Raw genomic sequence first — 23,396 nt, 5'->3', positions numbered from 1 at the left:
TTACAAACGGAATGCACTACAGAAGGGCAATCAATTAACAAAAGACTAATAAATAAGAAACATTGATCCCAAAAAATAAATCAGGGCTACGTCTGAGGGAAAACAGAACTTACTTCTTGCAAGGCACTCGCCGTGAAGACAATTTGTTATGGAGACAAGCGTTTGGTTTTGAAATTTCCTACATGAGACATTTGCCTCAGTGTAGTTACGGCCCTGTTAAAATAAGAGTAGGTAAGGTTTCTAGTTAAATGAAACCAATTTTCAGACATTTCAAGTATATTTAAATAATATTTATACTTTTGTTATTAAAATAAATTGGAAGTGTTTCCCGATTTTTTTTGGGAAAAAATGAATTAATGAAGAATCTGTCGATTAGACCTGCTGAGTTATTTATTTTCAATACATTGCAAGTCAGGTCATTTATTTTCAAACTACCACAGAACAAACCATTTATTTTTGTGATTATCAAGGCTGAGTTATTTATTTTTAAAATCCTCCTGGTCCCACCAGAATATCAAATGGTCGTCACCTAATGGATATTCCATAACGGTCAACCAACTCATGATGGTTTCCGTAAATTTTAAGAAGTGATTATTTAAACTTCACCATTTGGAACTCTTGGTTTAAAATTGAAAAAGGTCACAAATTTATCCTTGCTTTATATTTAACACTTCTCTCAACAAGCCAAAATTGTAACGATTTACAATAAAGAGAAACTACAATCCTCCACACACATGGCCAAGAACAAACTGATATATAATTTCCTATTCAGATGAATTAATAATTAGAATAAAAAAGTTCTAAGCTTCACGTATTAACTTTTTTTAAACAACTTGTTCTATTATTAACATGTGAATGTACAGCTAAGAGTAGTCGGGACCACTCTTACAAAAAAATATCAAGTGAAGCTATTGCGAATTGTTCTTGGTACACCCCTAAGTTGCTAAGTTTGTTTTATGAACACTTAATAACTGACTAAAATTTAAGAATGATTTTATGTTACCGGAATTAGTAAGATCGCTTTAAGGTAGACGTAAGAATCGTTCTTAAATGATGCAATTTTTCAAAACATTAAGGGCTGTCAATCATTCTAAGATAGGTCTGAGGATGGGTCTTGTTACATTCGTAAATCCTAAGACGCCCTTTAGACGTTCGTAAGACATAAGAATGCTTCTTGTTACCGGCCCCAGAACTACTATAGAAAATTAATCGAACACTATTCCACCGGTCGGTTATAGTGCGGAGATAAATTTCAACAAGCATCAACCAAATAGTAATATAAAAGAAGGACATTCATATAATTTACCATCAAGCAGCAGTAAGAAGGAGAGAAATTCAGAACATTTTCCACCGAATGGCAATAAAAATGAGTGAACTTCAAACCATTTTCCACCAATTAGCAATGAGAAGCAGAAAGTTTCAAAAAATGTTTAACCAATCAACGATTTAGGACAGCCAACTACTTCAACGTCATTGCCTCTAACAAAGAATCAATACAAGCTTCCAATTAGAAAATTCGCTCTAACTGGTTCTCTTTACGCTAAAATAAAGGCGGAGTACTCGCCGAAATACAAATGATTTTTTTTCTTTATTCATTTATATTATATAAATATCTTACAGTCTTGTTTTGTAAAATTACGAAATAAGTCCTCCAGACGCTACTTTCTCACTATATTTAAATCCACAGCGACCGAAAAACACAATCCAAAAAGTTGGTTAGACCTTAACTGTAGTACGTATTAGTTTTTTAAGTGTTTTCTATTCGTTCAATCTTGCTTTATTATGACAATAAATGGTAGATAATTAGCTCGATGGAATATTCAAACACATCTTCAGCAATAACATGACCTATACGTTTTGTTGATTTAGTTAGGCAACACATATTGATGAATATTGAAACCTTTTAAAAATGAAACAAAAGGACAAAATGGACTATTTCGTTGCATGCCGATTTGAGTGTCGTGTAATCGAAATGTATACATTTAGCGTGAATAATAATTGACTATTGTACATATAATTGAAGAAATTATTATATAAGGAAAATTTAAGAGAGAGCGAAAAATAACATTTCGCATCTTCAACAATATGAACTGTTGACAGCGGATATTTAACTGCTGTAAAATCATTACATCCTCTTTCCTCGAATGTGACATTACCGAAATAGACCTTTTTACCGTGTTTTTATATGACAGGTGTCACTTGTTAAACAGGATCTTCTGACCCTTCATGATCAGAAGCAACTGACATTAGCCGGTAGATTTTTGCGAAGTTTGTGTTGCTCTGTCTTAAGGTTTCTATGTTGTATTTTGTATTCTGTATTTTATTGTTTGTATTTTGGTCGTTTTCGGGTTGTTTATCTTTGCTAAGGCGTTGTCCATTCATTATCGACTTGAATATTCCTTTGGCATAGTCCGCCTCTCTGTAACAGTTTAATTATTCTATACTATATATCAAGGCGTTCAAACATTTTCAAAATTATTCAACCTATCTTTAAATGATTTGAAGTTGACATATAATGTTTGTTTTTCTGTATCTATATATCTTTTACAGCTTTGAAAAATCGTTAAAACTAACATATATAAAATGAAATTTTGCTATATTACATGAATGAGATTGGCGCATCAACGTCATGGTAAAAAAATACTTCATATGAATGACAACTCTCCAGCTGAAAGTTTTTCCGTTAATTCGGACTTTTTTGTTCATAAAAATGGCGTTTATGAAGTAGAAGATGTTCACCTTTGATTCTAGTGTGTAATCGAACATTTATAGATTTCAAGAAATCAGCATGGTGGCAAACTCAATAATATGACATCTCAACTCTGGACTGTGTGGTAATATGTAATAATATGTCGTTGCTAGTTCACCAAAGTGGACCTGCACGTTACGTATTTCGAGAAAAAAACAACCCATCAGGGCATTAAGGTGGTACATGTTACTGATAGTGTTCTTAATAACCTGCTTCCCATATACATCATATCATAATAAAGATTAATTGCACTAACTCATATAGGTTATTTATTCATGTTATTATTATCTAAAAGTATTTACCTACAATTGTCTTTGCTATTTTAATATAAACTGTTCCCAATCATACAGTTGAACTTGAATGACAACATCCAAATGAATGTTCCGACAAAAAAAGAAGTATCAGTTATATGACAGAGTAGCTACACTAACAATAATTTATTTCATGAGATAATATGTTATTATCATTAAATTCACCTATGCCGTCATGAAACACATTATTAGTTACATAGTGTGCTAGTGACCTAATACGGTATATATGGGGTCAGTAAATTCCATATGGGGTGAGAGCGAAGCTCGAATATTTGGGTCAGTAAATTCCATATGGGGTGAGAGCGAAGCTCGAATCCCCATATGGAATTTACTGACCCCATATATACCGTATTACGTCACTAGCACACTATGTAACGAATTTATCTTACCGACTATCTTAACGTGTGAAATTAAGACTAGTGATTCTCAAAATGAGCAAGTCTTCAATACTGTTAGCGCTAAGAAAATACTTCCATTTATCCTACAAAAACAGATGCCAACAATAACGACTTGTAAGGTTTAATGTGTTTTATGAATTTGTTTTAATCTTAATCATCAATTTCTTCGTCTGTTGGAACTTTTAAGAATTTTTCTCAGTACCATTTTGTTTTTACAAAGGGACATAACACCATTACTAACCGTGTATGAAATAAGCCCCGCCCCCTTCTTACCTAATAAGGAATATAAAGGGACGTAACTCCACTACTAACCGTGTATGAGATAAGCCCCGCCTCCCTACTAACCTAATATCAAATATACACGGTTTGCACGCCACGCGGACGCTTTTAACCAATCATATTCCTGGAAATGTATAAGAGGTAAGATAATGCTATTTCCATTATTTGTTTTGCTATCTTACTATATATAGTTAGTGTTTATGATTGATATACCACAGGAAGTTAAAACGACATTACAACGCTTTTCAAAGAAATATAAAAAAAAAAATATAAAAACACACGGACAATAATTATAAATATTAATCAAAATCTAAATGAACGAAAGGAAATTATATTGATAAACAAAACTAGAAAAATAAAATAGAAGAAAAATGCATAGAATTATGACAGTAATCACTTACCACAAAAAAAACAGCATAAATATAATCTAATTTTATGCTTTTGTTATCTGCTAATGTTTTTTTATAAATCAGATTTATAAGTCCTGCGTTTGCATCTATAAATCCTTCCTGAAACTATACTTATACCAACGAACCAGAAGAAAGTTAACAAATCAACACAGCTTTTGACATACATTAAACATTTCAACGTACATATACAATAAATTTAGTTACATTCTTTTGTATATATTAAAACAAATATCATCCTGACCATGTAAAAAACATTTGTAAGTAAAAATCAATCTAACTAAACAAAATGATATACACATGTAGGTTTTAGACAATAATAGTACAAAGAAAAGCAAAGTAACTTTCCCCGTTCTTGGTATTTGGTATTCCGTCACTGAAACTAAATACATAATAAATTTGATGAATCCGAGGAGCTTTTCTAGATTAAACGTCATCAGGAACGCTCAAATTTTATTTTATTGTCACATTAACCCAATATGTCTGTTTGGCTTGCGCTGACCCAATTTTGTCAATATAACGGAACTTTGATTATAATATATGATTGTAATCTATGTATTCCTAGTAAACTATTAAGTCAGGGATTTTGTTTCCATAAATTACTTAAATCCTTTACTAAATCTTCTAATAGATACAAAGATGTGGTTTGCAGGTTTTGCTGAAACTTATTTCAAACGGATAGCACATCCTAAATTTTGCTGTGATGTTGTTAATTGAGCCCATAAATTTAGATAAGATCCGGGTAAAGTTATGAATCATTCAAATAAACTTATTCTAAAAGGTTACCAATTCAACACTGTATCTAAATCTTAGAATATTGTTTTTATTGGTATAAATGTAGATTTTTTTATCAGTAATACTAAATATTATTGTTATACACAAATGTATTTTCACAGTACTACTATCTGTCGATACCTATATTTTGGCATTACACAATGTCGTGTTTTTCTCTGACTGTTAATGACGTCTTTACGCTAAATCCATTGGATGTTGGATATGTACTGATTGATATTTGAGTCTTAGATACATGATTTTTTTTAATAATTGTTATTGACTTTGAACTAGCTATCAACAACTTCGTTTACTTTAGAGTACCTTCAGATCTGTACTTAGTGTATGTTTTGTTGTTAAGGATGAGGGATGGATAAATACCGTGCCACGTCCGGTCTGTTTTTTGTTTGATGTTTTTCTGTTTTGTATCGATCTGACGAGTTAAACCTTTTTTAACTGCTTTGTTATGATGTGTTCTTATGTTGTGCTGTTACACCACTGTCCAAGGTTAGTTGGAGGGTTGAGCGCTCACTAACATGTTTATACCCGTCACATGCTTTATGTGCCTATTCCAAGTCAGGAGCCTGTAGTTCAGTGGTTGTCGTAAGGTTCATGTCTGTCATATTTGTTTTTCGGAAATTGTTTTGTTATAAATTAGGCTGTTAGTTTTTTCATTTTAATTATTTCATATTTTTCATGTCGGGACCGTTTATAGCCGACTATATGGTATAGGTTTTACTCATTGTTGAAGAAGGTACGGTTGTCTATAACTGCTTACATCCACTTCATTTGAACTTTGGTGGATAGTTTCATTGGTAATCATATCACATCTCCTTATTTTTATATAAACAACTGTCATACAAATGGGCGGTTTAACTAGCTATAAATCCAAGTACAACCAACTATTTTGTTCGGAAATGCCTGTACCAAGGCAGGAATATGGCAGTTGTTCTGCTGACTGAAAGCGTTTGATTTTGTCAGTTTTTATCTTCTCTCTTTTTTGAATTTGCCGTTCAGTTCGCTATTTTTGTAATACTTTTTTATATAAAAGCGAGAGATTTGTGAATATGGAAGGAATAAGAAATGCATATGGAAAAGGGACGTATAGTTTCAACCACACACATTCTAAGTTAACGTTTTCCAAACGTTTTTATGCTTTCATATAGAGTTTAAATATTTTGACAAACCGTCATGTATGGTAAATAGTTTTGAGTCTTACTTACATACGTGACCAATTTAACCAAGGGAGATTTGAAGTTGTTAACCATGAAATTAAACAAGAGGTCCTCAGTAGATTTCTATATGTGATTTCTTGTAATTTTTAGAGATATATGATTAATTTTGATTTTCTTAAACCATTTAAAAACTTTATTCAACACTATTCTTTATCGAAGCGTGCTTGCAAATGATAATATGCTTGCATCACAGAACAATTTCATAGTAGAACTCCCCAAACACAACATCACCTCATTATTAATATATGTTATCATTTTTTTAATTTGACATTACATTTCCATTTTTATTTACATATTAATCAACACAACGATTCTTTAAACAATTTATTACCCGAAAAAGGTAACACAATAAAAACATACAAAGTCAAATTACCGCTGAGATATGGAAGATATTAAATAACAATAAGGTACTACTGGATAAAGTTCGGTATGTTATGTCTAAGTGCTGCATTGATTCACCTATAGTTCGTTACGCCCATAACGGCTCTTATGATTGCTGCCACCACTATGTACATCTGTGGCCATGTGTGGCTTCACGGAAAGGGCAATGTATCATTGCACAAAAATAGTTTTATGTTAGTGAAAATAACTAAACATACCGCAATGTATTTAATGTATTTGTTACAAAATGTTAGAAATTATTTTAAATTAAGGAATATATCTTCCTCATGCAAACCCTGATTCCTTGCCCGTCTTCGGCTATAATGTACCCCTTGGATAATAGCTCTTCATCTTTTCAACAAGCTTTGGATTTTCAAGTTTTTGGCCTCGAGCATCACTGAAAAGACATTTATTGTCGAATGTGCAGAAAAATTAGTACCGTTAATGTTATTACTTCCAGCATCAAGACAGCCGATGGAGATCAACCTTTTAAATGACAGTACTATGAGCGCAGCTCCGGAAACAAAAAAACCTCATGCTCTGGCAGCAAATCAGCACTACAATTTTCTTTTTGTACCAGCGAAAAAGAGTTGCCAATTAAGAATGCAAAAAATTAATGCATGAAAAAAAAACATATCTCCCTTTAAGGCGTCATTTGCATGTGCATGCTTTAAAAAAGAAGGGAGTTTATGACAATTATTTCCTACAGACAAAATAATAACGCTACTTAATACAAAACAACTAACTACGAAATGTATTTGAAAAGATCACAAAAACAAATAGTGCTCTCTTATTTGAAAGTGAACGGAATCGGATGACCTACCAAGATGAAAACAAACTTGTGTAAACAATAACTGTAGAAAATAGCGCGAACTATAATTAATTAACCTAGATTTAGTATCACATACATGTATTAGGACTGATTCATTTCAAAACTTGAGTAAATTTTGCATCACATGCAAAAATATGTTGAATTGATCGACATATATCCTGCAGTTTTATAAATTATTTATTTTTTCAAGTTTCTATATTAATACTATGAACATTACAAACTTATCAGATAATTATTATTAGAAAAATTACAATTGTTCGCAGTTTCCATGATAAACCGCCCTCTTCCAACAAAAAGATCGTAATATTCTCCCTGTTGTCTGTGTGCTAATATTTTTGCCATGATGTGGAGAATCCCAAACTATTAGCTAGGCTTCCTTATAAACATGATTTGATCGCCACTGTATAATACTGTATCAAGTTGAAAGGTTTGACTACACATATAGTTAGCTTTTTTGTTTTATTTCAGGTATATTTCCGTGTCGCTAATTAAGAAATAATTCCTTCGTATCATGTTCTATGCTCATTTTAACATTGGTAGGCTTTATATTTGTCGATATTTTACAATGAGCGTTCACATATAATGCCTACCCATGTTTAAATGAGCATAGAGCATGACATGAAGGAATTATTTAGATTCTTATAGGACAAATACAGTATTTGTATAGGCAACAGCGTACGAAAATACCTTAGAAATGTTTGGCTGTTCCCGTTTCCTACACGTGGAGTATGTACATCATATTTAATAAGTTTATAAACTAATAGAAGTGTAAATGTATATTGTTTAATAAACAGTTTATGTAAACAGCTAAAATGTATACATTGTATTAGAATAAAAATGAAAATAACGAGAATGCAAACATTAAATATTTTGTTCTTATCAGAACACGGCTTTGTTAACAAAGCGTAATAAGGACGTCATATTAAAATTAATAATACTCTTTAGGCGTAGAGTAACTAGACAGCAATATGTTACCACCATGTATTTGTAATCAGTACATATATAAACAAACAGATTTTTTTAAAAAGAAATATTTTTAATACGAAACAGAAGAATGGTGCTGTATATTACATTGATATTAATCGCAATAATTGACAATGGTATGTTTTATTTTATTGATGAAGATAATATGATATGTTTTGGTATTCAAAATTACAATTGGTCTTTCTTCATTTGTTATTTGATAGACTTAGATAAACACTTTGTTTTTCATGAAGAAGATATTTTTGGAAACCAAATTAATACCAAGAAAACTACGAGATATTCATATATTTTAAAGGTTTATTCATTTAGCTAAGGCAAGGTTTATAAAACATCCAGGTACTGTCATTGCTCTTCAACTTCGTACTTTATTTGGCCTTTTGATATTTGTTTTATTCGAGCGGCACTGATGAGTCTTTTGTGGACGAAACGCGCGTCTCGCGCAAGTATAAAATTTCAATCCTGGTATTTATGATGAGTTTATTTATATAGCACAGGAAACATTTTTCTTCTTTTCTTTTTTTTCTTACTTTTTTCGGGGTATATAACTGTTGACGTGATAATAAACATTCAATGTCCAATGGTTTAAAATTTGTTGATAGTGCAATCGTAATAAGGGAATTTTGTAACATAAACAAAACAAGATTATAGGCTATTCTGCAAAATAAAATCGAACAAGCTTAAAACGCAAACTTTGTCATTTAGCGAGAAACAATGAAAACATTTTCTTTTTTTTTTCGTTTTTCTTGTTCTTACTTCATTCAACTTTTAAAAAACATAGGGCCACAATTTTGAAGAAAAGATGTGCCGTATAGGCGGTATTTGGCTCTACCATTGATAATTTAAAGATTATATGATTATTCAGCATAGATTATTGCAAGTTTCGTGCAGACTTTAAATTGCAACAAATTTCAAATATTCATGTTTTTGCATGTACTGATAAAATTAAATTTGAAATGAGTCAGTACTACTAATAATAGTACTTATTTGTCCCTTCTTAGAGGTTATAACTAAAAGCGGTTTGGCTATTTTTGAGCCTTGATATGAACAAAACAAGCATAATAATCTATTCATTTTTTTTTTAATTTATTCCTTTTACCATGACCTTGTATAGATCAGCTAGCATTATCTCGCAAAATCATTAGAATGACTATATGATGGGAAGCTGAATTTACTCGGTTTAATTTGATTATTAGACTTATATTAGGAATATATTAAGGTAAAGGATAGGTGCATATGGTAGTAGTTTTTAGGATGAGTGGGTAAATATCTTTAACTTCTGTAACTGGATGAATTGAAACAGAAAATGTTTACCTTTAACCAACCATTTTCTTCGGACAATGCTTGTACCAAGTTTAGGGATATGGCAGTTGTTTTTAACCTGTTCCGTTGATTGATTTAGTTTAATTGTGTCAGTTTTAATTAACCTCACCTTTTTGAATTTGCCTTGGAGTTCGGTATTTTTGTTATACTTTTTATATACATAACATCAGTTTATGACGTGTCAAACCTTTCGCAATAGACATATAGTAGAAAACAGATTTACAAATGTCTGGAAATAACAGATAAATGCGATGATATTGTGTCGGACTGCTTAATTATAGTGTCTCGGTATCGAATCTAGTCCTCGGATATCATTATATGCATACTTGAAGATCTGGGATACACGTCAATAAGACAACAAACAAACAACAGAAAACGTTCGATATCTATGTTTAAGGTGGTATGGGAGTCTAAAATAAAAAATGATAGAATTTGTTCATACTTTGCCAAAACGTTGTATCTATTGATACATGTTGAAAAAAATAATAAAAATGATAGGTCACCGCGCATTTTCTCAAGCTACAGGACGGGACAAAATGACACATTTTGTATGGATTATACAGGAAAAAACACCATTTTGTGATTAGAAACTAAACAAAATGATAGAATTGTTAAATACTTCAGGAAAAGATAGCTTTCAGACACTGCTTTGAGAATTTTAAAAGAAAAGATATGTTTTTTCCAGCTAAAATACAAAATAGGAAAATTCCATACAGAATCCTTCAGAAAATGCACTTTTTTAGAGTTACCTCCCCTTAAAATGCCAATTTTAAAATAAAATTAAAAACAACCAAAAATAATTAATATTTGCAAAAATATCAATATTTAGAAGTTATATTCTTCTAAATTGGTACTTTTAAATGAAAATGTACATTAAACATCTGCATTCCTGCATCAAATTTTGCTAACTTGATTGAAAATCTGGACCCTTGATTCTCTGTTTTTTACAATCCAAAATGGAGGAAGACACCCATACCACCTTAAGCTTTAATAGCAATCGAGTCTACACAAAGTTTTTTCTGGAAAAAACTTTGTAGTGTCCAGTGTTAATTTCATAATCTTAAAAATATTTGTTTTCTAGAGAAATTCAACTGAAAAACTTGTAAAACAAAAGACAATACAGAAATCGAATTACAGTACAAAATAGGAACTAGGATTAACAAACATTAGTTTGCCCTCAATTTGAAAACAAATCAAATTATATAATATTCTTAAATTTGTATTTATATATTACAATTAAGCTATTAAACCGGGAGTTCCAAGTGGTGAAGTTGAAATCATCCATTCGTAAATTTTACGGACGCAATAATGAGTTGGTTGACCGTTAGGGAATATCTATTTCATAGATGACAGCGGATATGTTCCAATAGTCGTAACTACAATCCCGTCCCCATTTCACCGAATGTGACCTACCGAATTAGACTTATCATCGGGTATGAACTTGCATGAGCAACAAGATGAGTGCCACACATGGAGCAGGATCTGCTTACCCTCCCGGGGCACCTAAGATCATCCCCGATTTTGGTGGGTTTCGTGTTGCTCAGTCTTAAGTTTTCTTTGTTGTGTTTTGTGTACTGTCGTTTGTTTGTCTTTTGTTAGAAATGGCGTTGTAAGTTTATTTTCGACTTATGAGTTTGAATGTCCCGTCCCGTTGATATCTTTCGTCTCTCTTTTACCAGGATAGAACTAGAATTTGGTTATTTCTTGGTAAAATAAAAACCTATGTTCAAATATAAAATGAGTCTCCTTCCAACCAAAATGAAAACACGCGGAAAAGGATATAGTTTGTTGTATTTAAATGAAAATTTGATGTAATAAATGAAATACTTCAACAACGAAATCCAATATCAAATATAATTCAACGCATGACCGAACAACACCAGCAATGTGCGCCATGCGCTATAGTCGAATTCTTATTCCATACTATTGATATATTAATAAGATGATCTATATACTAAATTGTGCAATATTATAAGTAAAAAATATACCAACTGGAAAACAACTGTCATAATTCTGACTTCGTACATGCATTTTCTGAAACCTTGTTTTCCAGCTATCTAAGCTAACTTGAATAACAGTTGACTATATTTCCTTTATACAGACAGACATTATGTGAGTCACAAAAACGAAAATAATTGGTTAACATGACAATAATTGGGATCCAGCAGCCAAACATTGTGTATTTATGCATATATGTGTATATGATTTAGTTAAAACATTCTGGGTGTGTTTAATTTTTGCTTTGTTTTCGGAAGCTAAAAACCCGCGAAAAATTGACCCCGCAAAAATTTCCGTGCTCATTCCAAGATTTGCCGTCGTTAGAAAATTTCAAAATATCGAGTTGTTTGGGCTGTTTAACAGATCAAAAGAATGTGCATACCTTATCAAGATCTCTTATACCATAATAATCAAATAAGCTAATTAACATATCACACCTTCTCACAACGCAGCAATCAGTGACTATTTAAAACATGTTAACATGTTAATTAGCACCGAGGTATTGATTAGTGTCATAGCACGAACATTTTGCATATAATTTTAAATTAAATTAAAAAACATCACATTTTCATGGATATTTACAAATCGATTATGATCAAAACCTTAATTTTTAGCATACCCCAATAATATGATATTAACATACAATAAGTTCCTTGAATTATGCTTATTTTCGTTTGTAGAACTTATATTTATTTGTAATCGATTACCTGTGACAGTCAGTCAATTAAGTTTATTTTGTTTACATCTTTACCAATACGATTCATTTCTTTTCGCGTGTATTTTCCAATTCAGCCAAAATTAAACAGGTTAAAAATTTAACCTGCCCATTGTTTAATTAATTCGCAACAACAAAAAAATATTCGGTATGTGGAATGGGTATACATGTGTCCAATCCGAAATGAATAGTTAAGTTTTGAAGATATTTTAGCTTGTTTTCATTGTCTTGATAATTATGGAATGCAATGAAGAAAACAATCTACATTTGACCATTTATTATACACAGACAGCTGCATTATAAGCGTCATTTAACTGCACATTAATTTTGTTGACGATTTCGTTATATATATAAAAAATAAGATGTGGTATGATTGCCAATGAAACAACTCTCCACAAGTGACCAAAATGAAATAACAACTATAGGTCACCGTACGGCCTTCAACAATGAGCAAAACCCATACCTCATAGTCAGCTATAAAAGGACCCGAAATGACAAATGTAAAACAAGAAAACTAACGGCATAATTTATGTACAAAATAATGAACGAAAAACAGATATGTTACCCAACAACAAAGGACAACCACTGAATTATAGGGTCCTGACATCGGACAGGCACATACAGACTGTGGCGGGTTTACACTCGTTTGAAGGTGCCAACCCTCCCTTAACCTGTGACAGTAGTGTAACAGTAAAACAAACTATAAAAATTGGTTGAAAAAGTCTTAGATCATCATATATGGTTACAAATGTTTCTTTTAGGAAATACAAAATGTGCTACTCTTGAATGTAAAAGTACAGGGTCATTAAAGGAGTGTGTTCATGGTAGTATAACATCAAATCAACAAATATTAAGCATGGTACCAGCAGGCGCTAAGATTCCTGGATACATCAAGAAAACAGACAAATGGTGTAATGATAATGAACCTGGATTACCTTTTGTCAAACCACGTAAATGTGGTTTCATCACAGAACATATACCAGCGCAGGATTGCCAAGAAGGACATTCATTTGGGTTTAAGAAAAGTACAATTTGGGTACACCTTAAGTGTGCAGGAAAATTTAAAGTCTGCTTTGATTCAGGTAAGTACAAAACTTTTAAAACCAGGTTTGATTGGATACTGATTTTAGAAATGTACTTCTGTATTAAGTTGTAAATGGTTTGAAAAGTTTTCTTTTCGATCCTTTCATTTCCTTTTTTTCCGGCTTTCGCTCCTTTTAAAGTTCATCCTATTTCTTTTATTGTCTTCACTTGGTGTACGTAGTCTAAATGTATTTACGATATTTTAACACCTGTAAGTACTGTTGTCGTTTATGAATTATCATTGGTATGATCATGATTATTAATCAACTGTTTTGGAAACTTGTTTTCGAAATACTAAGAATTTTCTACCCTAGGAATAGATTACATTAGCTGTATTTGGCAAAACCTTTCGGTATTTTGGATCCTCAATGCTCTTGAACTTCGTACTATATTTTGACCTTCTACACGTTTCTGCTTCGAGCGTCACTAATGCGTCTTTTGTAGATGCTTGCAAAATGTTAAGCCTGGTGTACATAATAATCAAAAACGTTCATAGTAAACCAAACACGAGCGTTGGTGTTAACAACAGTTATATGAACAAATCCCTAATATGTTGATTTCTATACATACATGGTTTACCTTCACAACTTCCGTATCTTTTCTTTTCTTTTCCTTCATTTTGTTTTGAATTTCAGTTACGTGGTTAAAATTTTCAATTGATTTTATTGTTGAGTTTGGTAGGCGTGCTTTTTAATCGACTTTCGGCATTCGTATTTGAATAAACGTCAACCTTTTATCGGCAATTTGATCTACGTCCGTATGATAAGACCTCAGGTATGATTGACGAATGAAAAGTAATTAGCATTATTTTTTAATTTCCTGGTATACATGGTACAGATGATATGCTTTTAAAGATATTTTAAAGTTTAGTGACTAGCTTGATCGAATATGTTCCATTGTAATTGAAATACTACAGATAATGTTATGTCTGCTACATATCTGAAATTACATATAGAAACTGAAGGTGGTTGTCGGATGAAAACTAAACTTTATGGAAAAAAGAGATGATATATGTTTCAAAATGTGAAATTTCAATTTCGTTGTTGCAACATTCCTGCTTCAATTGCACATGAACTATGTATATCTCCCAAGACATATAGTAATTCTAGGCTTGTGGCTGTATCGTCATATCATGAAAAAGGTGGCTGATTTGACTATCCATCAGCAACCTGTGTGACAAAGGAGCAGGAATTACTAACCCATCCCGAAACCTTGAATTCATTCTGCTATTTTGTGAGGTTCGTGTTGCTCAATTTGTTTGGTGCAGTGTTGTACAGACTGGTGTTGGTCCATTCGTTTTTATGAGCTATGATGGAATACATTTTTCTTCGAAATGGTGTTTTTGTTTCCCACTTCCTCGGTTGATACATTCTCTTTCTATCATCTAATATATGAATTCCAAAGTTAAAGAACATTTCCCATTCATTGTGCAATCACTGTTTTAGTTCAAATTTTATAAACGCATACCAACCTATAAAATTTATCAGTTTTGTTTATACAATTAATGTTCATGACATTTAATTGAAAATATGAAGTTACATCAGTACATGTGTTATTGAGGTCACTAAATTAATTAATCTCATTAAGTGAACATTTACATCAAATTTAATAATTGGCTATATAATAATATCAAATGATATAAGGACGGACGTTCTGAGGAAAATCCTGAAATTGCAAAAAGTTAGTCATTTCGTACATTTCTTAATGTATAGTGATGAACTCTATTGCATTATCATGTAAAGATATGTATAAAATTATAATGATATATTTAAAAATGAATATTTAGTAAAAAAAAAAAACCAATGAAAACAACACTTTATCATATTTATGAATAGCATGCGTCTGGCGTGCTTTTTCTGGATTTATCTACAAAACGCCAAAAGTCGAAAATACAATATGAGAACTATTATTATAAACAAAGATGACCTACTAGTCTCAATAAGGAATCACCCAAATGTAAACGAAAAAACAATAACAAAGACAATCCAGATCAACAAACCAGCTTTGTCAACAGACACATAAACAATATGTCAGTGTTTTAATTGTTTGGAATTTCAAACGCAAAAGTCGTGAATAATTAAGTTAAACAGAAACTGTTAAAGATCTGTCATCAACCCCAATTTCTACATATAACACAAACGTAAAGATAAAACATTAACTGACGAGGTTTTCAGGACTAAGGCAAACACAATGACATTTATTATTCAAAAAATTTTTTTTTAATATATTCATGTTTTATTTGTCAAACTTAAGGTTCTACTGCCTGAAGTTTTGGTCAGAGTCAAATTTCCAATTAAGTTTCTAAAAGTTATACATTGATTTTACAGCATCTCGATTTAGTTGCTGACAACCAGAGACTAAAAAGCATACAGAACAAGAAGTGGGAGAAAATAGACTTAAACAATGATCTGGTAGTAATGACTGTTTGGAAAAAGCGTTCACCTACTAAGCCATGTATAGCACATAGGACATACGACAAGTCTGGAAAGAGAGCTTGGGTGGACAGAGGTTGTAAAGCTCTGTTTCGATTTTGTGTGAGATCTTTTACAAACAAAGTAAAAATAAGATAAATATATTAATAAAATGTTATCATATCAAATAGTGTGTAAAATAGCCGTGCTATTTAGCAAACTATACAAATTTCTCAAAATGATGCATACTTTTTTTTCATATGTGTTTTTTTTTCATATCGTCAGAATACTATTTTGATATCCGATGTTTTTTGTTCTTTGTGTCGTTAGAAGGTCGTCTGGTTGGCATATGGAATTTTGATCGGTTCTCATCTCAATTAAAAACTGGTCTTTAGCAGTCTTTATAATACTACTCCTAACACCGTATATCGATTTTTGTTTTCGCGATCTTAGATCTTTGGATACCAGTAAAGTCATCTCATCTAGTTGATTCTGTATTTGCATTGCGGGTGATGCATACATAGCAGGAGTCGCTCACATTGTCATGGCACCTGGTTTTGCTCCTTTTGTTGTCCGTTCGATGTTTTATTAATCATATTCATCTTATTCATTTATAGTTGTATTTTATTTATCTATATTATTTCTTTTTTTAATTATTGGTTTTTATTTTCATTCTGTCTTTTGATTATCTATACTTGTTTTATTATAATAATACAATAATATAATTTCCCCACAAAATGATAAGGGATACCGTTATAACTTTCATGATTTGATTTTTTTTTTTGTTTTAACGCCACTTTTAAGCATAGCTTTTGGGCTATTTCGTAGCGGCCAGTTTTTATTGGTGGAGGAAGCCGGAGTGCCCGAAGAAAACCACCGACCGTCGATAGGAAAACTGACAATCCTAGTCAATTAAGATTGGAGTCGAGTGCGGCCGCATGAGATGGGTTCGAATTCACAACCCAAGTGGTGACTGACTAGTTATTACAGTAGTAACTACTTAGACCACTCAGACACCGATGCCCCCAATTTCATGATTAATAAGGTCTTTCCACATTTCCTTTTGATTTTGTTCTGATTATGTATTTTTACTTTTTTCGCCTCGTTTGTTTCCGAAATGTCGATTTCATATTTGGTCTATAATGTTGAACAGTTATTGAGCTTTTGTAAATCTTAAACCATAAGTAATAGAGACCCAAAGACCTTAAGACATCTTATATAAGGTCACTGGTACATATAGTAAATAAGCAATAATTGAGGTCAATAGCATAGGTTAAGGTCGTGATCTAAGTTTCGACCTTTAAATACTATCATTACGCCTTAGAAACCGTAAAAGACATCGACATAAGGCTTTGGCGAACGGTAAGTTGCGACATGACGCTACGCCAATATATATATTTGGGTCAAGTTGCTCGAAAAACTTTTTTAACTGTTTTCTCCTCTTGAATATTCAAAATATCAAATAAGGAGATATGATATGATTGCCAATGAGACAACTATCCACCAATGTTCAAAAGAAAAAAGTAAAATAACAATAATACCGAACTCCAGGGAAAATTCAAAACGGAAAGTCCCTTAACGAATGACAAAATCAAAAGCTAAAACACATCAAAAGAATGGAAAACAATTGTCATATTCCTGACTTAGAACAGGCATTTCCTTATGTAGATAATGGTGGATTAAACCTGGTTTTATAGCTAGCTAAATCTTTCACTGGTATGACAGTCGCATATAATTTCATTATATTGACAACAATGTGCAGGCAAACAAACAGACATATCTTCTTATTTATATAATAATAGGTAAAAATGTAAAACATTAAGGTACAGCAGTCAACCTTGTGTTATAATTCGAAGTCGCGCCAACGTGGATGTCGAAAATTATAGGTAACCATACAGCCTTCAACATTAAGAATACAAACCATACCATATATTTGGCTTTGAAAGGCCCGACATGAAAAATGTGAAAAAAATCAATTGAGAAAACTAACGGTCTTATTTATAACAAAACAATTTACGAAAAACAAAATATGACAGATATGAACCAACGACACCAACTGAAATACAGGCAAATAAAGTATGTTGTGGGGTTCACGTTGGACAGTGGTATAACAGTTCAACATATGAACAAACTATAAAAATCGGTTGAAGAGGGCTTTACTCATCAGATCGATACAAAGCAGAAAAACCTCCTTCACAACAAAAGTACATATCAGAGAGTACTCACAGTTACTTACAACTATTTAAAAAAAACATGTATCTAAGACTAAAATACCAGCAAGTTTGCAACTTACATGCAATGGAGTTACTGTATAGAAGTCATTAACAGTCAGAAAAAAACATGACCTTGTGCAATGCCAAAATATAGATATTGAAAGATTGTAGTACCGTGAATGTGCATATGTGTATTGCAATAATATTTCGCATGGTTTCAATTTACCATGTTAACAGATAACAAAATCAATATTTATTCCAATAAGCACAATATTCAAAGATCTAATCGCAATGTTGAATTGGTAATAAAAGTATTGATAAGTGTACCCGGGTGGTATCTTAATTTCTGGACTTACAAATTATGATATGCTTTTCTGTTTGAAATGAGTTCTCTACAGTCACAGCCAAACATTCAAAACCAAATATGTGTATCTATAGAAGAATTCAGTAAAGGTGTTAAGTAATTTGTGGTAACGAGATCCCTGACCTAATCATTTACCAGTAACACACAGATTACGATTGCATTTAAACATGTTAAATTTATGTTAGCTTTTAAGCACTAGTCTAAAAGTAAAAAGGTATAGTTTTGTTATGAAATGATTCCTCTTAATTTGAACTTTAGATAAAATAGCTATAAATGTTTGATATTGCATTATTTAACATGGAAAGCAACGGAGCTATGAATAAGTTGTTTTATTTCTGTTACTGAAATGCATGTGAGGTATTTTTTTCAAAATTATACCAATATCAATCAAAACCGGACATATTTGTTGCTAGTTATCATGATTAATTCACGTGTTTATGAAAAATTATGTTGGTCTCAAATTACAACCCTCAAATAGTGCAATAGGGTATTTCAGCCTTTTCAATTATTGAGCAAGCATACATTCAAGACTTAACCTGAATTTTCAATGTTTGCATTATTTTTAAGTGAAATCAATTCAGCATGTTTATTTTGATTGGTTTATAGTAAAAGAATGGCGTTTGGTTAAATAATCTTGTGCATTTTCATGTTTTATTGTGCCTCTTTTTACTTAATTGTATGACCTTATATAAGAATTCCAAAATGTCACTTGGCAAAACTGCTCGGAATTTTGGGTCCTCAATGTTCTTGAAGTTCGTACTTTATATGGCCTTTTTTTTCTTTTTTGATTCGATCTACACTGATGATCGAGTCTTTGGTAGACGAAACGCGTGTCTGGCGTACGAAATTTCAATCCTTTTATTAATGAAGATTGTATTGAAATGCCATTTTCTTTTATTTGATCAAGTTGTCTGACTGCGAGATACATGTTCTATTGTATCAATAATTATATAGAAGTATGGCTTTTTCCAAGAAAATCCCCCTCTTCCTTCTTGCAGAAAAAAGGTTGGACAAAATTGTCAATTCCTTTCACGGATTTGGCTATACTTTTTGGACCTTTTGGATTATAGCTCTTCATCTTTTATATAAGCTTTGGATTTCAAATATTTTGGCCACGAGCATCACTGAAGAGACATGTATTGTCGAAATGCGCATCTGGTGCAAGAAAATTAGTACAGTCAATTTTATTACTACCACTGGGTCGATGCCTCTGCTGGTGGACTATTACTCCCCGAGGGTATCACCCGCCCAGTAGCCAGGACTTCGGTACTGGCATGACAATACGAATTTTTTTGTGTTATTACTGTCTAATGTAGCTGTCAGTAACTGCAAGGAGTCTCAGATCTGTTCTTAGTGTCTTTTTGTTGTGGGATGAATAAGTACCCTGCCACGTCCACTCTGTGTTTTTGTTAGATATATTTCTGCTTATGATCGATCTGATGAGTTACGCCTTTTTCATCTTATTTTTATAGTTTGTTCTTATGTTGTACCGTTACACCACTGTCCTAGGTTAGCGGAGGGTTGACGCACCTGGTGTAACCCCGCCATATTCTGTATGCGCCTGTTCCAAATCAGGAGCCTGTAATTCACTGGTTGTCGTTCGTCAATGTATATCATATTTGTTTTTCGTTCATTATTTTGTACATAAACCAGTCTGTTAGTTTTCTCGTTTGATTTGTTTTACATTTGTTATTTCGGGGCCTTTTATAGTTGACTATGCGGTGTGGGTTTTCTCATTGTTGAAGGCTGTACGGTGACCTATAGTTGTTATTTTCTGTGTCATTTGGTCTCTTGTGGAGGGTTATCTCATTGACAATCATACCACATCTTCTTATTTTTATAGGTAACCGGATGGCCTTCAACAATGAGCAAAAATCATACCGCATAGTCCGCTTTTTAAAAAGCCACGAAATGACAAATGTAAAACAATTCAAACAAAAAAACTAACGGCCTAATTTATGAATTAAAGAACGAATGAAAAACAAATATTATACACAGCAACAAACGACAACCACTGAATAACAGGCTCCTGACTTGGCACAGTCACAAACGGAATGTGATGTGGTTAAACTGGTTTGTTGGCGTCAAACCCTCCCCCTTATCTTGGATAGTAATATAACAGTACAACATAAGAACAGACTATAAAAATCAGATGAAAAGGGTTTAACTCATCATATCGATTCAATGTAGAAAAACATTTATAAAAAAAAAGCACAGACCGGACATGGCAGGGTATTTATACATCCCCACAAAAAAAAAGACACAAGTAAAGATCTGAGAGTACTCGCTAGTTCAAAGCCACTGACAGGTAATAAAAAAAATCATGCATCTAAGACTAAAATAGAAACAGTACACATCCACCAACCTATGGGTTTGGTGTAAAGACGTCATTAACAGTCAGAAAAAAACATGACGTTGTGCAATGCCAAAATGCAGGTATCGACAGATTGTACAGCCAACAATGTACATATGTATATAAAAATTTTATTAAGTCAAAATGAAAATCAATATTTAGCAGTATTCAAAGATCTAATTGCAGTATTGAATTGTAATCTTTTGAAATAAGTTTATTTAAAGGATCGATAAGTTCACCTCGATCGTATATGAATTTCCGGGCTCGGTGAACAACATCGACGTAAAAACTAGGATGTACTATCCCGTTTAATAAAGTTTTCTACAGGTAGAGCCGGACTTCCAAATGCCATTTTTTTCAATGAAATTAACGTAGTTTTTAAACTACTTTTATATATATACATAATTACTCTAAATACTCTATATATATATACATATCAATGTGATTTGAGTACGTTTACTTAATTAAGAACCAAGTGTGTAGAAAAATAAACTCATCATAGATACCAGGACTAAATTTTGAATAAACGCCAGACGCGCGTTTCTTCTACAAAAAACTCATCACTGACGCTCGAAATCCAAAAAAGTTAAAAAAAATAAAAGACAAATAAAGTACAAAATTGAAGAGCATTGAGATCCAAAATTCCTAAAAGTGTTGCCAAATACAGCTACGGTAATATATGCCTGAGGTAGAAAAGCCTTATTATTTCAAAAAACCCATTTTGAAAATTGAAAACAAAAGTAATAACAAATGAACGTGTCTTCATTAATTAAATAAAAAAGCTCGTTTAGAAATGTTGGTGTCATTTATTTGGGGAAATTACGGTAATAGTTATAAGAATGTTTGGACCACATTCTCAATTCCAATGTAAAACATGTGTTTTATAATAGTTATCAAAAGTACCAGGATTATAATTTTATACGCCAGACGCGCGTTTCGTCTACATAAGACTCATCAGTGACGCTCAGATCAAAATAGTTTAAAAGCCAAATAAATACAAAGTTGAAGAGCATTGAGGGAAAAAAAATTCCGAAAAGTTGTGCCAAAAATGGCTAAGGTAATCTACTCCTGGGATAAAAAAATCCTTAGTTTTTCGAAAAAATTCAAAGTTTTGTTAACAGAAAATTTATAAATTATAAACAAGTTTTAATGTTTACAACCTAACCTGTAATAAAATTAACGGTACCAATTGTCTTGCACCAGATTCGCATTTCGACAATACATGTCTCTTCAGTGATGCTCGTGGCCAAAATATTTGAAATCCAAAGCTTATATAAAAGATGAAGAGCTATAATCCAAAAGGTAACAGTTGTTTGACATGCATTTAATTATACTTTCTAACTTTCCTAAAGTGTTTTCAATTATTGATCAGTTTGGATTTAAATAAACATACATACATGTATCATGTACAACCTGTCGATACATGTATTTTGTCATTGCACAAGGTCATGGCTTTCTCTGACTATTAATGACGTCTTTACTTAATCCGTCGGAAATTGGATGTGTACTGATTGATATTTTAGTCTTAGATGCATGATTTTTTGTATTAGTTGTTATTGGCTTTGAACTAACTGTCAGTAACTGCGAGTACTCTCAGATCTATACTTAGTGTATTTTTGTTGTGGGGATGTATAGTAAATTATAGCGTTGGGTGAAGCCACTCACCTGTACTTTCGATTTTAAGTTGTTAAGACATATAATTAAAAATTAAAATTAAAGTAATGTGCACCATGTTATAGAATAATAGTATTAAAAGAATAAAAACTGCAAAAGCACAAAGAGAATGAAGAGGTTGTAATTGCAATTCTTTGGTAAATATTGTAGAGGAAATTATAAAAAAAAACAAGAATGTGTACTCAGTACACGAATGCCCCACTCGCACTATCATTTTCTATGTTCAGTGGACCGTGAAATTGGGGTAAAATCTCTAATTTGGCATTAAAATTAGAAAGATCATATCATAGGTAACATGTGTACCAAGTTTGAAGTCGATTGGACTTCAACTTCATCAAAAACTACCTCCACCAAAAACTTTAACCTGAAGCGGGACAGACGGACGAACGGACGAACGAACGAACGGACGGACGGACGGACGCACAGACCAGAAAACATAATGCCCCTCTACTATCGTAGGTGGGGCATAAAAACGAAATGAACACTCTATAATTAGCATGCGTCCGAAGTGCGTTTCTTGATTTTTTTTCACCAGGAACGCTCAAAGCGAAATATTTAAAAGTTAAGGATGTAATAGAACTGAAACAGCTAGGTAGGATGGAAAGCTGAGGTTATTTAACATATTTACGTATAAATGGATGTATAATGTCTTCACTTTCAAAATGTATGACGCATACTGAATTGTGCAAATTATTCAAATATAAAAAAGAAGATGTGGTATGATTGCCAATGAGACAACTATCCATAAACGACCAAAATGACACAGACATAAAAAGTATTGTGAAACTCTTACACGGAAGTAGTTTTCCAAAGTTGATTTAGTACTCATAAGATAAACCCCCTTTAAATCTGTGTTTGATTAACCAGATAAAAGGTAGGGCGAACTGTTTACTAACTTAAAGGTATTTGTGTATAGGC

General features: G+C 32.2%; 1 long non-coding RNA gene across 1 annotated transcript; it reads left to right on the top strand.

Annotated features, from left to right (window-relative positions):
* The first annotated feature begins 13,147 nt into the window (after positions 1-13,147).
* LOC139514792 (uncharacterized) lies at positions 13,148-16,062 on the top strand. The gene is made up of 2 exons (XR_011662704.1): positions 13,148-13,462; positions 15,791-16,062. It is a non-coding gene; the product is annotated as an uncharacterized lncRNA (long non-coding RNA).
* Positions 16,063-23,396: the final 7,334 nt, after the last annotated feature.

This window comes from Mytilus edulis, chromosome 3, assembly GCF_963676685.1.
Source record: "Mytilus edulis chromosome 3, xbMytEdul2.2, whole genome shotgun sequence".
Classification (NCBI taxonomy): Eukaryota; Metazoa; Mollusca; class Bivalvia; order Mytilida; family Mytilidae; genus Mytilus; species Mytilus edulis.
The sequence above is the reverse complement of the archived record's forward strand: the minus strand, read 5'-3'. Positions and strand labels throughout refer to the sequence as shown.